The sequence below is a fragment of the Eptesicus fuscus genome, chromosome 16 (genome assembly GCF_027574615.1).
Source record: "Eptesicus fuscus isolate TK198812 chromosome 16, DD_ASM_mEF_20220401, whole genome shotgun sequence".
NCBI classification, from domain to species: domain Eukaryota; kingdom Metazoa; phylum Chordata; class Mammalia; order Chiroptera; family Vespertilionidae; genus Eptesicus; species Eptesicus fuscus.
In genome coordinates this window covers 50,824,434-50,843,047 of record NC_072488.1, presented here as the reverse complement: position 1 = coordinate 50,843,047, position 18,614 = coordinate 50,824,434, and the positions used below count along the sequence as shown (strand labels likewise).

At 38.1% G+C, this 18,614-nt stretch overlaps 1 pseudogene; it reads left to right on the top strand.

The window, feature by feature from the left end:
- Nucleotides 1-620: 620 nt before the first annotated feature.
- Nucleotides 621-1,860, top strand: LOC103300578 (E3 ubiquitin-protein transferase RMND5B-like; annotated as a pseudogene).
- Nucleotides 1,861-18,614: the final 16,754 nt, after the last annotated feature.

Below are 18,614 nucleotides of genomic sequence, written 5' to 3'. Positions count from 1 at the left end.
TGCAATTTATCTGATAAATTGAGTAGGAAAAATCCAAGTTAAAGTAGAATTTTAGTATAGTGATCATACACTGATTTGCTCACAAAAGATCCGGTTTTTTCTTCTGTCTGGTGAAACTTTTATTAGTGTTACTTTTACTCACAAGAGATCCTGTTTTTGGACAAAAAAATTATTGCCACCCTGTAGTTTAAGAAGATCATCATGTGAGGAGGTTTAGATTAATGGACAAAGTATTCATTATTTATGATACCATTGAAATAGCCATCCATTGGCCAAAGAGTAATGTTTTGTTCAATATCTTTTACCTACCTCTCTTGATCAAGCAAGTGTACTCTTGGTTCATGTCACCTCAATAACCTCACTTCTGCCAAAAAGAGCTTTTGTTGTGTGTAAGTAAAAATAGAATGACTTCTTAGTTCTGATTTGCCTGGAAGTTAATATTCTTCAACTGCTTATTATACTCTCTCAAAATATCATTGATTTTCCCCATAACTTTACCTTTTTATTATTGAAACTTAATGTTTAGTTATGGTACATGTATTTTGATTTCTATATGTAATTTTCTTTCCTTAGCTTATATAATAAGAAATAGGCCAAAAGCCAGGGTCCAGGCTGCAGCAGCAGGCAGAGGCCACCATGGAGCAGGGTGAGAGCATGGAGAGAGAGGTGGACAAGGTCCTACAGAAGTTTCTTACCTACGGGCAGCACTGCGAGCAGAGCCTGGAGGAGCTGCTGCATTACATAGGACAGCTTCGGGCTGAGCTGGCCAGTGCAGCTCTCCAGGGGACCCCTCTCTCAGACATCCTCTCCATGGTGATGTCCCAGTGTTGCCGGAAGATCAAAGACACCGTGCAGAAACTGGCTTCGGACCACAAGGACATTCACAGCAGTGTCTCCCAAGTGGGCAAAGCCATTGACAGGAACTTGGACTCTGAGGTTTGCAGTGTAGTCTCCGATGCAGTGTGAGACTCCCAGGAGAAGCAGCAGCAGATCCCGCAGATGGCCATCGTGGAGCACCTGTACCAGCAGGGCATGCTCAGCGTGGATGAGGAGCTGTGCCAGGAATCTACACTGAACATGGACTTGGATTTCAAGCAGCCTTTCCTGGGGTTGAATCGAATACTGGAAGCTCTGCACAAACATGACTTGGGACCAGAGTTGGAATAGGCCATCTCCCACAGGCAGCGTCTGCTTGAGCTTAACAGCTCGCTGGAGTCAAGCTGCACTGACTGTACTTTATTCACTTCCTGGCTGGTGGCCCTGACAAGCAGTTGGAGGCCCTCAGCTATGCCAGGCACTTCCAGCCCTTTGCTGGGCTGCACCAGCAGGAGATCCAGGTGATGATGGGCAGCCTGGTATACCTGTGGCTGGGCTTGGAGAAGTCGCCCTACTGCCACCTCCTGGACACCAGCCACTGGGCTGAGATCTGTGAGATATTTACCAAAGATGCTTGTTCCCTGCTGGGGCTTTCTGTGGAGTCGCCCCTCAGTGTCAGCTTTGCCTCTGGCTGCGTGGCACTGCCTGTGCTGATGAACATCAAAGCTGTGATTGAGCAGAGGCAGTGCACAGGGGTCTGGAGTCACAAGGACGAGTTACCGATTGAGATTGAACTAGGCATGAAGTGCTGGTACCACTCAGTGTTCGCCTGCCCCATCCTTCGCCAGCAAACGTCAGATTCCAACCCTCCCATCAAGCTCATTTGTGGCCATGTTATCTCCCGAGATGCACTCAACAAGCTCATTAACGGAGGTAAGTTGAAGTGTCCCCACTGTCACATGGAGCAGAACCCAGCAGATGGGAAACGCATCATATTCTGACTCCTGCCTGGAAGGAACATTATTTAAAGAGTTTTTTCACCCATGAGACTTGTTGTCTCACTGGAGTGGTTGGCTTCAGTGGATTGTGGTTCATTTTAGAATTGCCTGAGTGCCACAGCAGGGGCCAAGGAGGGAGATGAACCAACCTGCACTGGGCAGCTGTCTCCTTGACTGTACGGGCAGGGAGATGCTGGCCTCTGTATTCCTGTTGTCTCCGTTTATGTTTGCCACTGACTTAATGGACAGAGGAGCAGAGGACTTGGGTGGCGGCAACTGTCTTTCATCCCTGCCCTCAGCCAGGTCTTACTACCATACCAACGCCCTATCCACTGCTCCCACTGTACAGCCTTACAACTGTCTGTATCCATCATCCACCAGTAAATACTCTGGGATAGAACTGAATGCCATTTTTTATAACTTTGAACAAATATATTCACAGGCCTTCTCAAAAATAAAAAATAAATAAAAAGTTCTGTACATGTTTTCCTATGAAGTTTTAAGTTTCATATAATTAGTCATTAAAATTTTTAAAAAGTTGTTAGGAAAGGTGGGGATGTGTTCTGGTATATCCAACCCTCACATTAAAATTCAGGTTTAAATCTTAATGATTTAGAAATTCCTGTATCAGCTCTGAAGTCTGTGAAAGGTGCAATGTAAATCTCTTCTAGATATAAAGCTGAAGAGACTGCATACTCTTCCTTACCCTTACACAATATCCTTTCATTACACAGTGCCTCCTAAAATCAGTAGGATAAAGGCACTCATGGAGATATGTAGAGAATCTTCATTGAACTCTATTTGGCTGCTCTACCTCAATAACATTGAAACCTGTTAGGGAAGTGTAGATTCCTCCTTGAAGTAATAGACAATGGCACTAAGAAATAGACAAGACATATTCATAGGATATCCCTCGCACAAAGATGGTTTAAATACAAAGACGAATACATACAGTTTGCCTTGATGAAAGAGCCTCATGTATACCATGAGAAAAAATGAAATAAACTGACTACATATATGAACCAATACCAGTCTTTATTAGGCTTTTTTTTTTTTTAAGGGAGAGTCAAACAGAAAACACTGACTTATGGAAATACTTTTCAATTGGAAAGACAGAACATCAATTCAAAATGCTAAGATGAAGCATAATTTAAAAATTAATTATGATATGAATCAGAAGATAATTTAAGAATTATTCTTTGAGTTTCCATATAATCCAAATAGATTCTTTGAAGTAAAACATATATTTGTAAATAACACATGGAAATAACTAAAACACTAAGCAACTACATAAAATAATGACACTAAAGTCATTGGACATCAGGCAATGAAGAACCATGTTTTCTGAGATAGGGAAACATTAATTGAGCCTTACATTGACCCCAACTTATATTATGTGAAGAAAGTTTCAAGGAGGACTTCAGGATGGGAAACCTATGCAGAGCTCACAGTCTCCCTTGGTTAAGGAGGTGGAGCTTGGAGTCTGGGAAGCCAAGGATGATGGAGCACACAGGACAGAAGAGCAGAAAAACAAAACAAACAAGAAACAGAGAGCTGCACAAAGGAGGAATTCCAAATATCTACATAGCTCTCTTGAAGCTTCCTGAACATATGGAATATAGATATAGCTCTTAATGTTCTTTCCTATTAATACTACCAATGTTATCACTTATGGGTCAGTTACTCTATATTGATTACTTTTATCATTATTATGAATTGTCTTTTCCTGATTCTTTACTTTTCTGGTAATTTCTGATTTTATGTCATAAATGAATTTTACCTTGTTGGGTGCTGGATATTTTTATATTCCTGTAAATATATTTGAACTCTTTTTTGACACACTAAGTTAGGTGGAAACCATTTGACACTCTCAAGTCTTCTAGGTTTGCTGGGTGAAACCAGAATTATATTAATGTAGGATTTTCTTTTTTCTTCTGGTAAGGTAAGACCTTTCTACTCAACATGGTGATCTCTGAAATATAATAGTTTGAATCTGGGAATCTTGGAATCTGGGTGGTGATTATAGCTGCTGATTTTGGCATTGTCTGAGTTCTGGGCACTGGTCCTACTAATCTTCTTGACCCCTGTCCCCCCTCATTCCCCCTTGGAACCCACCTTGGGTATTTACTCAGATGAGTGCACTGATCAGTACATAATAGAATTCTGTATGAAATTACCAGATTGGTTTAAAATAAAGACCCATATGCTGCTAAAAAGTGTCAGTTAAGTATAAAAACACAAATAAAGGTATAAGACAGGAAAAAGAGATCATGCTAACATTGATCAAAGAGAGCTAGAGTAAATATATTAATATTACATTAAGGAGACTTCAAAACAGTCTCTAATAAGAGAGAAAGAGGATCATTTTATAATGATAAAGGGGTCAATTCATAGATATAGCCATCCTGTGTATGTGCCTCATAGAAGAGTGTTAAAGTGACTGAAGCAAAAATTGGTAGGACTGCAAGGAGAAATCCTATTGTAGACAAAATCTCAAATATAGTTAGAGGTTTCAATAATTTCATCTCATAATGAACAGTACAACTAGAGATAAAAATTAAAAATACATAGATACTTGAATGACATTATCAATTTTGCCTAACATATTCATTAAATATTTCATACACAAACAGCAACAGAATATACATCCTTTACAAGTGCATATGGGGTATTTACAAAGATATACCATATTCTGCATTGTAAAAACTTTTTCAATAGATTTAAAAGAATTCCAGCCATACAAAGTATGTTCTCTAGTTATAATGCAATTAAAGTAGATATCAATAACAGGAAAATAAACAATATTGAGAAACCCCAAATACTTGGAAACTAAACATAATTCTAAATAATCAGTGGGTTAAAGGTGAAATCAAAAGCAAAATTTTAAAAGTCTTTGAAACTAGATGAAAATTGAAGTACAACATAAAAATTTGTAGGAGGCAGCTAAAACAATAAGTTAGTAAAAAAAAAAAGTCATAGAATTAAATTGTATATTAGAAAACATGATCAAAATAAAATAAAAAAAACACATAGCTTCCATCTTAAAAAACTAGAAAAACAAATTATGAAATTAGAGACTGAAAGCAAAGGAAAAAAATATATAAGAAAATAATAAAGATCACATGGGAAATGAAATGGAAAACAAGCAAGTAAGGAAGACAGAGAAAAACAAATCACAATGAAATAATACACATTTATTAGAATGTTTAAAATTTAAAAGATTGAGTATAGCAAATATTGTCAACTGTAACAACTTGAGGTTTCACACATGCTGTTAAGAATGTAAAATGATGCCACTACGCTGGAGAATAATTGGCAATTTATGAAAAAGTTAAACAAACACCGAATATATACCCATGAAGTTTATTCCTAGGTATTTGCTCAAGAGAAAATATATGTTCACACAATCTTTATATGAGTATTTATAGCAGCTTTATTTACAGTAGTGAAATACAAGATCCAATTCAAATACATTTCAAGGAGTGACTGGATAAATAAATCATTGTATATCTATACAATACAAAACAATATTACTCAGTAATAAAAAGAAATGAGAGCCGAAACCGGTTTGGCTCGGTGGATAGAGCGTCAGTCTGTGGACTGAAGGGTCCCAGGTTCGATTCCGGTCAAGGGCATGTACATTGGTTGCGGGCGCGGCCCCGGTGGGGGGTGTGCAGGAGGCAGCTGGTCGATGTTTCTCTCTCATCGATGTTTCTAGCTTTCTATCCCTCTCCCTTCCCCTCTATAAAAAAATCAATAAAAAAAGAAAGAAAGAAATGAGAGGTCAATTCAAATAAAAACACAAATGAATAAGTATGTTGAGGGGGAAAAAGCAAAAATTACAAAAAAAGTCTGAAGGGTGTACATGTTGTATGAATCCTAGCTAATAAAAGAGTAATATGCAAATTAACCATCATTCCGTTTCACCCACAAAGCCACGCCCACCAGCCAATCAGGAGCGAGTATGCAAATTAACCCAACCAAGATGGCTGCAGACACAGAGAGAGAAGGAGGGAGGCTTGGGTTTCCCTGGCAATGGAGGAAGCCAAGCTTTCCGAACACCCTGGCCAGGCCAGGCCTCCACTCAAGGCTACAAAGTTTCAATTATAGAAGATAAATAAATCCCAACAGAAATGGCTGCCACGACGGAACAAGCAGAAGGCTTGGCTCTGCTCCAGGATACAAAGTTTCAATTGTAGAAGATAAATAAATCCCAGATACCAGGGCCTCTGCTTGGGTCACCTGGGGGCGTGGCCAGCCTGCAAACCACCACAGACCCCTCCCCCAGGCTGCCTCATGCCCCAAGGGAACCCCCACCCTGATCTGGGACACCCTTCAGGGCAAACCAGCTGGCCCCCACCCATGCATCAGGCCTCTATCCAAGTGGTCGGCAAACTGCAACTCGCAAGACACATGCATCTCTTTGGCCCCTTGAGTTTGTGGCTCGCGAGCCGTGGTTTGCCAACCACTGCTCTAAGGTATCACCCAAATCATTGTCCTAAAGCAGTGGTTGGCAAACCGCGGCTCGCGAGCCACAAACTCAAGGGGCCAAAGAGACACATGAGGCTTGCTAACCGCAGTTTGCTGACCACTGCTCTATCCTATCTAATAAAAGAGTAATATGCAGATTGACCATCACTCCAACACACAAGATGGCTGCTCCCGTGTGGTCAAAGATCCTGACCCCATGTGGACACAAGATGGCCACCACAAGATGGCCAGCAGGGGAGGGCAGTTGGGAGGGACTAGGCCTGCAAGGGATGGCAGTTGGGGGCAATCAAACCTGCAGGGGAGGGAAGTTAGGGGTGACCAGGCCCTTAGAGGAGGGAAGTTTGGGGTGACCAGGCCTGCAGGGAAGGGCAGTTGTGGGGGACCAGGCCTGCAGGGATGGCAGTTAGGGGCAACCAGGCTGGCAGGGGAGCAGTTAGGCATCAATCAGGTTGGCAGGGGAGTGGTTAGGGGTGATCAGGCTGGCAGGCAGAAGTGGATAGGGGCAATCAGGAAGGCAGGCAGGTAAGCAGTTGGGAGCCAGCAGTCCTGGATTGTGAGAGGGATGTCCGACTGCCTGTTTAGGCCCGATCCAGGTTGAATCAGGTGCAGGCTGGGCTGAGGGACACCCCCCCACACCCAGTGCATGAATTTCATGCACCGGGCCTCTAGTTATTTATATAAAATTGTAGAAAAAGAAAGCTAATCTATAATGAGAAAAAAAAAATACATCAGCAATTGCCTAGGGTTGAAAGAAGGGAGGGAGTATAGGGAGAGTATGAGGGTAGAAAGGGACATTAGGAAAGTTTTGGGGTAATGGTTATGTTTATTATCTTATCTAGTTTACTGCACATCAATAAAACTGTATGTTGTATGTGTGTGGGGTACTTAACAAATTTATTGGTGAACAAGAAAAACAAGTAAGTAGGATGAGATAAGAAAGATGTAAAGAAATAATGTTTCACCCTCACTGGTTTGGTTTAGTGGATAGAGCATCGGCCTGTGGACTGAAGTGTCCTGTGTTCGATTCCAGTCAAGGGCATGTACCTTCCTTGAAGGCTCGATCCCCAATGGGGGTTGTGCAGGAGGCAGTTGATCAATGTTTCTCTCTCATCAATGTTTCTCTCTCATCGATGTTTCTAACTCTCTATCTCTCTCCCTTTCTCTCTATAAAATCAATCAAACATATTAAAAAAAAGAAATAATGTTTCAAAATTAATATCAACATTAGAAACAATAAAAGACAAACAAAAACAAGTAATATTTAATAATTATTTGTGGATAATTTTGAGAAAATGTCAAAAAGAAATGCTGAGGGGATGTCAGCAAATGGCAAAATATGAAGTCCCAGATCCTTCTTATCTCCATGGAGATAGCAACTAAACAGCAATACCTGGACCAATGCTCTTTCTGAGAAATCCAGAAACCAGCTGAGTCTCTTGCACCTCAGGAAAATGCCAAACCAGCCACAATAAAATGGTAGAAAACTTTGTGGTACTCACTAGTCATAGTTTTCTTTTCCTAGCTCAGTGTAATGTGATTGGGAGAAAACACTTAGCTTCTGGCTTCACACTGGAGAAGGAAAGAGAAGACTGGAACATATGTGCAATGTCCAGACATTTTGAAGGGCTGCCCAAAGAACTGGTTTCTGTCTTGTCTGAATCTCATGCTGACAGTAAAGGGTGCCAGGGTGGGGGCTACTGAGAACAAAAGTGATGGTTATACCAGCATGCACTCACTTGCCAAAGACTCATCTCCAGCTCAGTATGGAACAAGTGGGAGAAAAACCATCAATTCCTGGGTTCTCCCTGTGGGGGGAAAAAAAAAAGAGAGAGAGAGAGAGAGAGAGAGAGAAAGAGAGAGAGAGAGAAAGAGATTTGGTGCATGTGTTCAAAACTGACTGTTTTTGGTTGGCCTGTTTGAGGAACTAGTTTCTGTCTTGCCTGACTCAGAGCAGTGACAGGGCCCAGTAAATTCTAGGAGCATGAAAGATGCTGAGAACAAAAGGGAGTTTTGCACCAGTCCAGAGAACCTACAGTACTATGCACAGACATCAAAGAATGGAATAACAAGATCCTGAAAAAAAACACAATCAAGCCTCTTTAATTGTGAATTTATATGCACATGTCTGGGAAAGATTCACTCACTGAAAATGTTTGTGAGGCCCCCAGACCCTCTAGCTGATTTGATTGGTGAAGAACTTTTTCTGTATGAGGTCAGTCTATAAAGATTGAGAAAGCTAGTTGTTGTTTTATCATATGCGTGGATCCTAACAGAAAATTGCAAGGCACACAAAGGAGCAGAGAAATATTGCACAAAGGAACACAACATTTCTCCAGAAACCAATCCTGAGAAAATGGAGGCATATGAATGACCAGAAGAGAATTCAAAACAATCATCACAAATATTATCAACAAGCTAAAAAAAAACAAACTATATACAAAATGAGAATTTTAACAAAGAAATTAAAATTATAAAACACAATAAAATAGATTGTGGAGCTGGAGGATAAAATAACTGCATTGAAAAATTCACCAGAGGGGCTCGATGACAGATTTGATTAAGCAGAAAAAAGAATCAGAAAACATGAAAAAAGATCATTTGAAAATATTGAGTCAGAAGAGCCAAAGAAAGATAAAGCATTAAGAAAGCCCAAAAAGCCCAACATCAGGAATCCCAGAAGAAGAGAGAAAGGACAGAAAGCTTTTTTGAAGAAATAATTGCCTAAAACATTCTTAGGGGGAAGAAAATGTACATTCAGATTCAAGAAGCCCAGTGGAGTAGGAAGAAATCAAAGAAATCCAAACTGAGACACATTACAATCAAATTGTCAAAAACAAAGACATAATTTTGAAAGCAGGAAAATAAAAGAATTATACAAAAAAAGCTCCCAGTAAACCATCAGTGGATTTGTCAGAAGAATTCTGGCAGGCCAGAATGGAGGTGGGTAATAAAATCAAAGTGCTAAAAAGCAAACAAACAAGAAAATGCAATCAAGAAAACTGTAATCACCAAAACAGTCTTTCAAAAAAAAACCAAAAAAGAAACAAAGACTCACTTTGAAAAAGATATTCCTTGTAAATAATAACCAAAAAGTACAGGAGTGGTTTACTTAAACACTTTAAGTCAAAACTGTCAAAAGAGACAATGTAAGATATCATATCAAAATAAAGTGTCACTTCACTAAGAAGATATCTATACTAATAAAAGGATAATATGCTAATTAGACTGGATGTCCTTCCGGACAAAGCCATGGTGGCAGGGGCTGAGTCAGAGGCAGTGAGGGGTAATCAGGCAGGCAGGCAGAGCAGTTAGGGGTGATCAGGCTGGCAGGGGAGAGTAGTTAGGGGTGATCAGATCAGCAGGGGAGCAGTTAGGGACATCAGGCAGGCAGGCAGAGGTGGTTAGGGGTGATCAGGCAGGCAGGCAGGTGAGTGATTAGGAGCCAGTGTTCCCAGATTATCCAGATAGACCAATACATAATTGGAGGACTTGAACACTATATAGCAAAGGGACCTAATCAACATGCCTGAACATTTCACCAAAAGCAGAAGATTACACATTCTTCTCAAACACATTCTCCAGGATAGATCACATATCCCAAAGCCATCATTGTGTAGCACTTAAGATTCTGGACAATGCAAGTTTCTCTTTTGAGGGCTCATATATAATGAATGTGTGTTACATTAAAGATTATTGAAAATTGTAAAAAAAAAAAAAGACACATACTGAAAATTAATTGATATACTATAAAAAATAAATCTGACAATAATAAAAAATAAAAGAAAAATTATCTTTTGTTTAATAATAAAAATAAGAATAGTTTAGACCCCTACTCAGCCTCCTGAAATATCAGAATGTAATGGATACAATCTTGAACAAGAGGAAATTGTGATCTATAAGGTAATAAATCCAAACCATAAAAGCAAGAGAGTAAGGTCCAGTAGTACATCTGTACTGAAGGCCTAGAGATCATTAGGGCTGATTAAAGCTAAAAGATCTAGGTATTTTCAATCAGAACATAAGGATACCACAAAGGCTTCCTTCTTATTTATTCTACATTTCGTCTGAAATAATTTTTACTGAAATATAAATCTATCACACTGTTCTCCCTCTTCTAAGCTTTTCAGGTGTTTACCATTATCTTCAGAAGAAAATTTAAGAATGCCATAGAATAATATACAAACTTGATCCCTGATTACATATGCAGCCTCATGACTTCCCTGTTACAGTTCCTTATTTTTTAGTTGTATCAGTCTGTTTGCATTTCCCTAGCTTAGTCGTTTACCCTGTATTTTTCTCCTGTTGTTCTTTCCAAATTGTGTATCTTCCACATTTGTCCAATTTAAAATTCAGTTCAATGGTCTTTTTATCTTGGAAATGTTTACTAATAGTGCCAGACCTAGTTAAATATTGCTTTTCTGTGCTTATTCTGTACCATCCCATTAAAAAAGTTCTTTTTATTATAGCACCACTCACACTATTGGGGTAATTGATTCTTTTACAGTTTACTGTAAGAGATATAAACATATTGAGTAGTATATCTTGTTTATTATTTTCTTAGAACATGTAATGAATATAGAATAACTGTGCATGTGTACATTTTTTAAGTAAGTACTTGCTGAATGAGTGAATCAGTAAATAAATCTAAAACTTGTGATTCTTTACATGTTATACCAGTATTTTAGTATTCTTTAAAAAATATTTGTGTAATTTAAATATCATCCTAATTTTTTCTGCACTGAGATAGAGAAATCATTCATCATGATTTTCATAGAAACCCTCCTCTTCTTAAATTATCAATATCATACAAAGGATAAAACTAAAGAGAATATGCTGAGAATAACCAGGAGCTAGAGCTGAACGTTCATATAGCTCACAACAATGAAGATATTCAAGTTACAACCAGCAGATTGAAGAGCCCTATTTGAAAAGGGGCCTTCACTAGAGAACCTGGAATCATTACACTATGGTAGCAGGGCTAAACTTGTCTTAGATCAGTGATTCTCAACAAAGGGCAATTGTATCCACCAGTAAACTTTTAGTAATGTTTAGACATTTTGGGTTGTCTCAACTGTACAGGATGAGAGGTGCTACTCGTATCTGGTGAACAGGGGCATGGGATGCAGTTAAATATTCTGTAATTCTCAGGAGAGACCCCTGCAAAAAAAGAATTGTCTGGAGTCAAATGTCTGTGGTGCTGTGGTTGAGAAACATCGCCCTACATCCAAAGGCTACTCTAGATAGGTCCTAAGAAAACTTAAAGTATTAAAATGATGAAGCTGATTGACAAAAAACTTTATAGCCTTCCACAACAGTCTTAAATAAAGACAGCAAAATCTCACATTCAAAAAACATAAGATTCATAATACCTAATATTCAATTTTAAAAAATTCTAAAAGGGCCTTAGCCGGTTTGGCTCAGTGGATAGAATGTCGGCCTGAGGACTGAAGGGTCTCAGGTTGGATTCTGGTCAAGGGCACATGCCCGGGTTGCGGGCTCAATCCCCGAGTAGGCTACATGCAGGAGGCAGCTGATCAATGATTCTCTCTCATCATTGATGTTTCTCTCTCTCTCTCCTTCTCCCTTCCTCTCTGACATAAAAACAAATAAACAAAAAAAAACAAAACCTCTAAAAGGAAGAAATGTAATCTATATCCAAAAGGAAAATCAGGTAAAAGAATCAAACCACAAATGACTGAGAATATGAAATGACTTTAATAAAGACTTTAAACAGGACTTTAATAAAAAAACAAAAAACTTTAAAAGCTTTTAAAAATATGATTAAGAATATAAAATAAAAGATTAACATAATTTGTAGAGTCATCAAGAAATTTAAAAGAACCAAATAGAACTTTTATTTTTAAATTTTTACTGGATTATACTAATAGTAATTAGACACTGCAGAAATGATCAATGATTTTGAAGACATAGCTTAAGCACAAAGAGAAAAGATATAAATTACAAGGTCAGGTAAAAATGATATTTGTGGACAAATAGCAAATGCTATAATATATATTTATTGGAGTACAAAAAAGAAAGGGAAAGCAATATATATTTGAAGAACTACTAGCCAAGAACAACAATAAAAACACCCCATCAAATTTGATGAAAACTAAAAACTCAAAGATCTAAGGACATTCCAATAAACAAGAACAGAATAACCATTTTCTTCAGGTTACTGAAACAGATGGAACCCCCATTAAGTTAGAGCATATTCTGAGTTAGAGAACAAATATCAATAAATCCAAATAAATTAAAAAATACAGAGTCTTTAGAATTAAAGTAGATATCAATAAAAGAAAAAATTAATGCCTACACATGTGGAAATATAAAAATACAATTCTAAATAGTCATGGTCCAAAGAAGAATTGCAAATGAAATTAGAAAAGATATTGAACTGAGTGAAAACTAAACCAACAAAACATCAAATTCATTTCCTCTGGCTTCTGTTTCAGGATGTGGGGATCTGTAAAGAATACAGTTTTTACACTGGAAAAAAAAATCACAAACAAACTGCAAAGGTTATTAGAATTCTTGAATCCATAAAATAGGTTAGATAACAGGGCAAACAACTATTGGAAAATCTAAGGTGAGAAAGGCACCTGCAGGGAGGAATGAGACATGAACATTGGCTTACCAAAGTAGATACAAACACCAGAAAGAAGAGTAACCTAGGAGAACTCATCTAGAAGCAGTTGGCAAATTTGTGGACACCAAGAGTGCACTGGTGAAAGTGTGATGTTTCTTGAGAGGCAGAGAAATTGGGTAAGTCTGTACATTGGGGCTTCTATTAGTTCCCTTTGGCTGCCATAATTTTCCAAAGTACTACAATACAAACTGGGTGGCTTAAAACAATAGAAATGTGTTATTTTACAGTTCTGCAAGCTGAGATTCTGAAATCATGGTGTTGGCTGGACCAGGCTCTCCCCAAAGCTTCTGAGGGATGATCTCTTCCTTGCATTTTCCGCTTCTGGTAGGCTTGTGGCAGTATGATTCCAATCCTTGCCTCTCTACATGGCCATCTTCTCTCTGCAGCTCTCTCTTCTTGTAAGGACAGCAGTACTATGGAATTAAGTGCCCACTCTACTTGAGTATGACCTTATTGTAACCAATTACATTTACAATGACCCTAATTCCAAATAAGCTCACATTCGGAGGTGCTGGGGGTTAAGAACCATCACATGACTCAAAATAATTTTTAGAAAGAGTCTTAAGACCTAGGAAAGTAAAACATCAGCCCCTAAGGCGGTTACAGAAATTCCCTCCACATCCTTCTCTCCTATCTTTTCTATGTAAAAAACAAACAAACAAAAAACAAAACAAAAAAAAAACAACAACAGCAAAACAAACAAACAAAAAAAACTGTCCCCCATTACTACTGAGAAGATAAAACAAGAAAAAAGCATTCCCAATTCTCTCACCTAAGTATATTTCTGCACTAGAAACTGATACATTCTTTTTGTTAAGATACTCCAACCTTTCCTCAGTCAAGTTTAGTTTGTGTGTGTGTGTGTGTGTGTGTGTGTGTGTGTGTGTGTGTGTGATGATATAGAGCAATACATTTCAATAGCCTCTGTCATTTAAAATGTAGTGCAAATTTAGTTTCTTCCATCAGCCAAGATTGGGCAGAAAGAAGAGACAGGATTTTCTTAAGCTGAATCTCCACCAACATCACAGTTTAGCAGCGGGCATAACTCCATTTTTCACACTCGAGTGTTCTGGTCATCAGTCAAGTTTTATTTTAAGTAAAAGTGTATTGACAGCTGAGTTCTGGAGTGTCATCTGCAGGGGAAAGTCTGGCATTGGGACAGGCTTCTTCCCGCATTGAAAGAGCCATTGCTGTGATCCATCAAACAGTCGCTCACTCTATACATATTTAACACCCACCCTTCATGAGAAATTGTGCTGTTGCAGAATCGTTCTCACTGCCCCAAGACAAGATATTAATGGCCCTTGCTGCCTTTCCTCGAACCGACCTCAGAATACACCATGAATCAAGTGAAGAATTAGCATTGGACCAGAAAATTCAAAACAGAGAGACCAGCAACAGTAAGTGAAGAGGAACTCTCTTTCCTACTTTCTGAAAATCCGTTAGTTAGTTAGTACACTGATATTCCAAATTCCAAAATATGAAATCAACCATGTTAGTTATTACCCTCAATAGTATTTTAAAAATTAATAGCAATATAATTAAACATCTGTTAATATTTATAATGATTTTATAAGGATGAGCTTCCACTGATGCAAGTTTCAAATATGTAAATCAAACAGAAATGTTATTTTTGGTAACATGAATCTATCATCGGTGCAAGTGGAGAGGAATGATCCGGCTACTTTCCAGGCCCTCATTCTCCCTGGTAACATCTGAGGCTATGGGAGAGGCAGTGTCATTCTTTCAAGTCAGTATGAGACCCTTTTACTCCAAACAGGATATAGATACTAATGGTTTGTGTTTTAATTAAATTTTTTAAAAAATATATTTTATTGATTTTTTACAGAGAAGAAGGGACAGGGATAGAGAGCTAGAAACATAGATGAGAGAGAAACATCGATCAGCTGCCTCTTGCACACCCCCTACTGGTGATGTGCCTGCAACCAAGGTACATGCCCTTGACCGGAATCGAACCTGGGACCCTTCAGTCCTCAGGCTGACGCCCTATCCACTGAGCCAAACCGGCCAGGACTGTGTTTTAATTAATTTTATTCAGTAGTCACAATTACCTTTTGGGTGAGAACTATTAATAGGTCCATGCAACTCAGGGTACAGAGATATTTTGATGAAGTTCTTGATTTCTGGATAACATTTCCTTCAAAAATTGCCATAAATATCTAAACATGAAAAGGAATATTGTGAAATATTTGTGCTAACTCCTATGAACTTACAGACAGACTAGCTGCAAGGGCTATTTTGAGTTTTCTCAAGGAAGATATGATTTTAGGAATGAAAATTGTTAAATGCCTTAGGCAACAAGTACAACAAAACACATTTCATTAACTGAAAGCAATTTAATTCCATACTTTTCTGAAAACTGGTTTTGAGTTTTACTTTCCAAATACTTCTTAAATCTGTTTATCTTTATTTCCTCATCACCACTCATGCAAAGGATTATTATCAGCAATAGCATGGATGACTGCTGATCTCTTTGCTTCTATTATTGTCACTTTCACAGAAATGAATAGTTTTTTAAAATATAAATCAATATATTTTACTCCTCTAATCAAAGGTTCTGAATGGGTGCCACTTAAAATTTCTCTTAAATTTAAAGCCAGGCCGAAACCGGTTTGGCTCAGTGGATAGAGCGCCGGTCTGCAGACTGAAAGGTCTCAGGTTCGATTCTGGTCAAGGGCATGTACATTGGTTGCGAGCACATCCCTGGTAGGGGGTGTGCAGGAGGCAGCTGGTCGATGTTTCTTTCTCATCTATGTTTCTAGCTTTCTATCCCTCTCCCTTCCTCTCTGTAAAAAATCAATAAAATATATTTTAAAAAATAAAAATAAAATAAATTTAAAGCCAGCCCTTTTTCTATGGCCCAGAATGTTCATCATGTCCACACCCCCCAACTCTCTATTTGTCCTGATTCTATCATAATCCAGGAGCATTCACTTCTGTTTTGATTCTTAAAAACGTCAATTTCCTTTGCTGCCTCTGGATAATTGAAATCACTGTTTTTTCTCAGTATGCATTCTTTCCTTATTTTTTTTCCCCTCAGTGGGCTCATTTTCATCCTTTAGATCAGTTCAAATGCCATCCCCTTAGAAAAGCACCCCCAATGTTCTTATCTAAACTGATTTCCCCTTATGCTTTATAATGTCATCACCCTATAAATGTTTATCATAGAACTGTCAGATTTATTAATAACCTAGTGTACCTTAATACTGTATATTTCCCCTGACCACAGGGGAGGCAGAGACCTTATCTGACTTACCTGCTTGCTATATTCTCAGAACTTAGCAGAGTGTCAGTCACAAGTAGGCATTTCATGAATACTAGTATATATATAAATGCACTTAGGACTAGACCTCTACATGCCAAGGTATTTATTTTGTTTTCCTCTTCCTTCTCCTTATTTATTACAAATGCATTCTGAACTCTACCCCAAAATAGTACACTGCTATTAGTACTTTCCAAGCCTTTACTTATTTCATCCTCATGTAATCTGCAAAGCAACCCAAGAGTCCAACCCATTGACACATGAGAAAATTGATGTTAATTCTTTAGAGATAATGGATTGTGCCTAAAATTACATACCTGGCAAATGAGAGAAGTGGGATTTAAACACTGGTTGTTCACACTGCTTAATAGATCATCTCTCACTGCAGCATGAAGATGAGAAACAATTCAGCCACTGCAAAGCAGGACACTGAGAAGCAGAACATCTAGAATATCTGCGTAATATTTTCTCAACAAGTTTAACTCAGTATTATAGATGTCCCCCATTCCTCCCCACCCTTGCCCCCCTCTACCTTTTATTCCTTTCAAAAAATCTTCCAGAATGAGTTTTATATCAAATGCAAAATAAATAAATAAATCTGCATTTTTAAACCCTTTCCGAAGGGAGTAAAATTTAACCCCCACCCACACTCCCTACCCCCCTTACCCCCGCACTCCTATTTCAGGTTCAGATGCTACCAAGCTCTATGGAAGAAGCTGGTGGGCAATACTGGTGGAGTAGCATGCAGGGCTTTCCACAGCACTTTTTTTTTTTTAATTGAGTGAGCTAATTAATAATATCTGTCACAGAATTAGAGATAAGCACTTAAAAGTATTCAAATGAATTGTTGAAGTGATAAACTTCTGTTCTTAAGACTTTAGGTTGAGGAGAGAATGGGACAAGAACAGACACCCAATGGCGATACCACAACATCTAAATGCAAATAACTGTCCTTACAGCTTGATGGAGCTACTTCTGATCCTATCACTTGACTTAAGTTTGATTAAATTGTTTTTTATTTACTTGGGATTTGAATTCCATAATTATAATGAAGGGTACTTAAGTAATTCTCTCAAAGTGTCTTTTTTTTCTTTTTCCTGTTTTGGCTGTAACAGAATTTCATTATTAATTAATTAATTTGTTTATTAGTTTATTTATTTAAATATATTTTTATTGTTGACAGTATTATAGATGTTCCCCATTCCTCTCCACCCTTGTCCCCCTCCACCCCACCCTAGGCTTCACCTATTGTCTGTGTCCATGGGGTATGCATATATGCATACAAGTTCTTTGGTTAATCAACACTTTAATGGAAGGCATAGCTAAAATTTGAACCCTTAAGGAGCCATGATTATGTGAAAGGCTGTATGAGATTAAAAGAAGTAATGATATATAATTTGCAGGATTCACTGTAAAATTACAATGAGAGACCTCTTCTTTAATAATTATTTAAAAAAATTGCAATACCAACAACAAAACATTAAAACTTCTAAGCACATGGACTTAGCAAATACACAGGTTGCATACCAAAAAACTGTTCCTACTCAGAGATAAGACCTGAGGAAAACTGTAAGTTGGCAAAATTTTCCTTTGCTATACTACATTTTTTTCTTCTTAAGTTTCTAGTTTCCACCTTGCCCCATACCCCTTCTGTGGTTTTCTTCAGGACCCTGACCTGAGCCAACAATGCCCTCATTGAGTATTTTTCTTTCCTGTTTCCATTATCAAAATTTCCTGTCTTTCCCTTCTCTCAACATTTATCAGCCACAGAGTATATAACTGATTTTTAATAAATGTTGGAAATGAAGAGATGGTGATGATGATATAATCTCTTCTTTATAGGGAACAAGAGCTAAGGGAGAGAAAACCAGTAAATATAATTTGCTTTCTAGTGGCATAGTGCTATTGTAAAATCAAGGAAGAGAAGTCAACAGGAAGGAAGGAAGGAAGGAAGGAAGGAAGGAAGGAAGGAAGGAAGGAAGGAAGAAAGAAAGAAAGAAAGAAAGAAAGAAAGAAAGAAAGAAAGAAAGAAAGAAAGAAAGAAAGAAAGAGAGAGAGAGAGAGGAGAGAGAAAGGAAGGAAAAGGAAGGAAGGAAGGAAGGAAGGAAGGAAGGAAGGAAGGAAGGAAGGAAGGAAGGAAGGAAGGAGGGAAGGAAGGAAGGAGAAAGAAAGAAGAAAGAAAGAAAAAAAAAGAAAAGAAAAGAGAAAAGAAAGGAAGGAAGAGGAAAGAAAGAGTCTATCTAGAGTAGTTAAAAAGATAGAGAATTGTGCGGGTGGAATTTCTCCATTGCTAGTGGAAGTGGGGGATCCCTTTCCCCACTGGGTGCTGGGTTTTAGGTTCTTATGATATCTTGAGAAAAAAGAATTTCTTAAGATT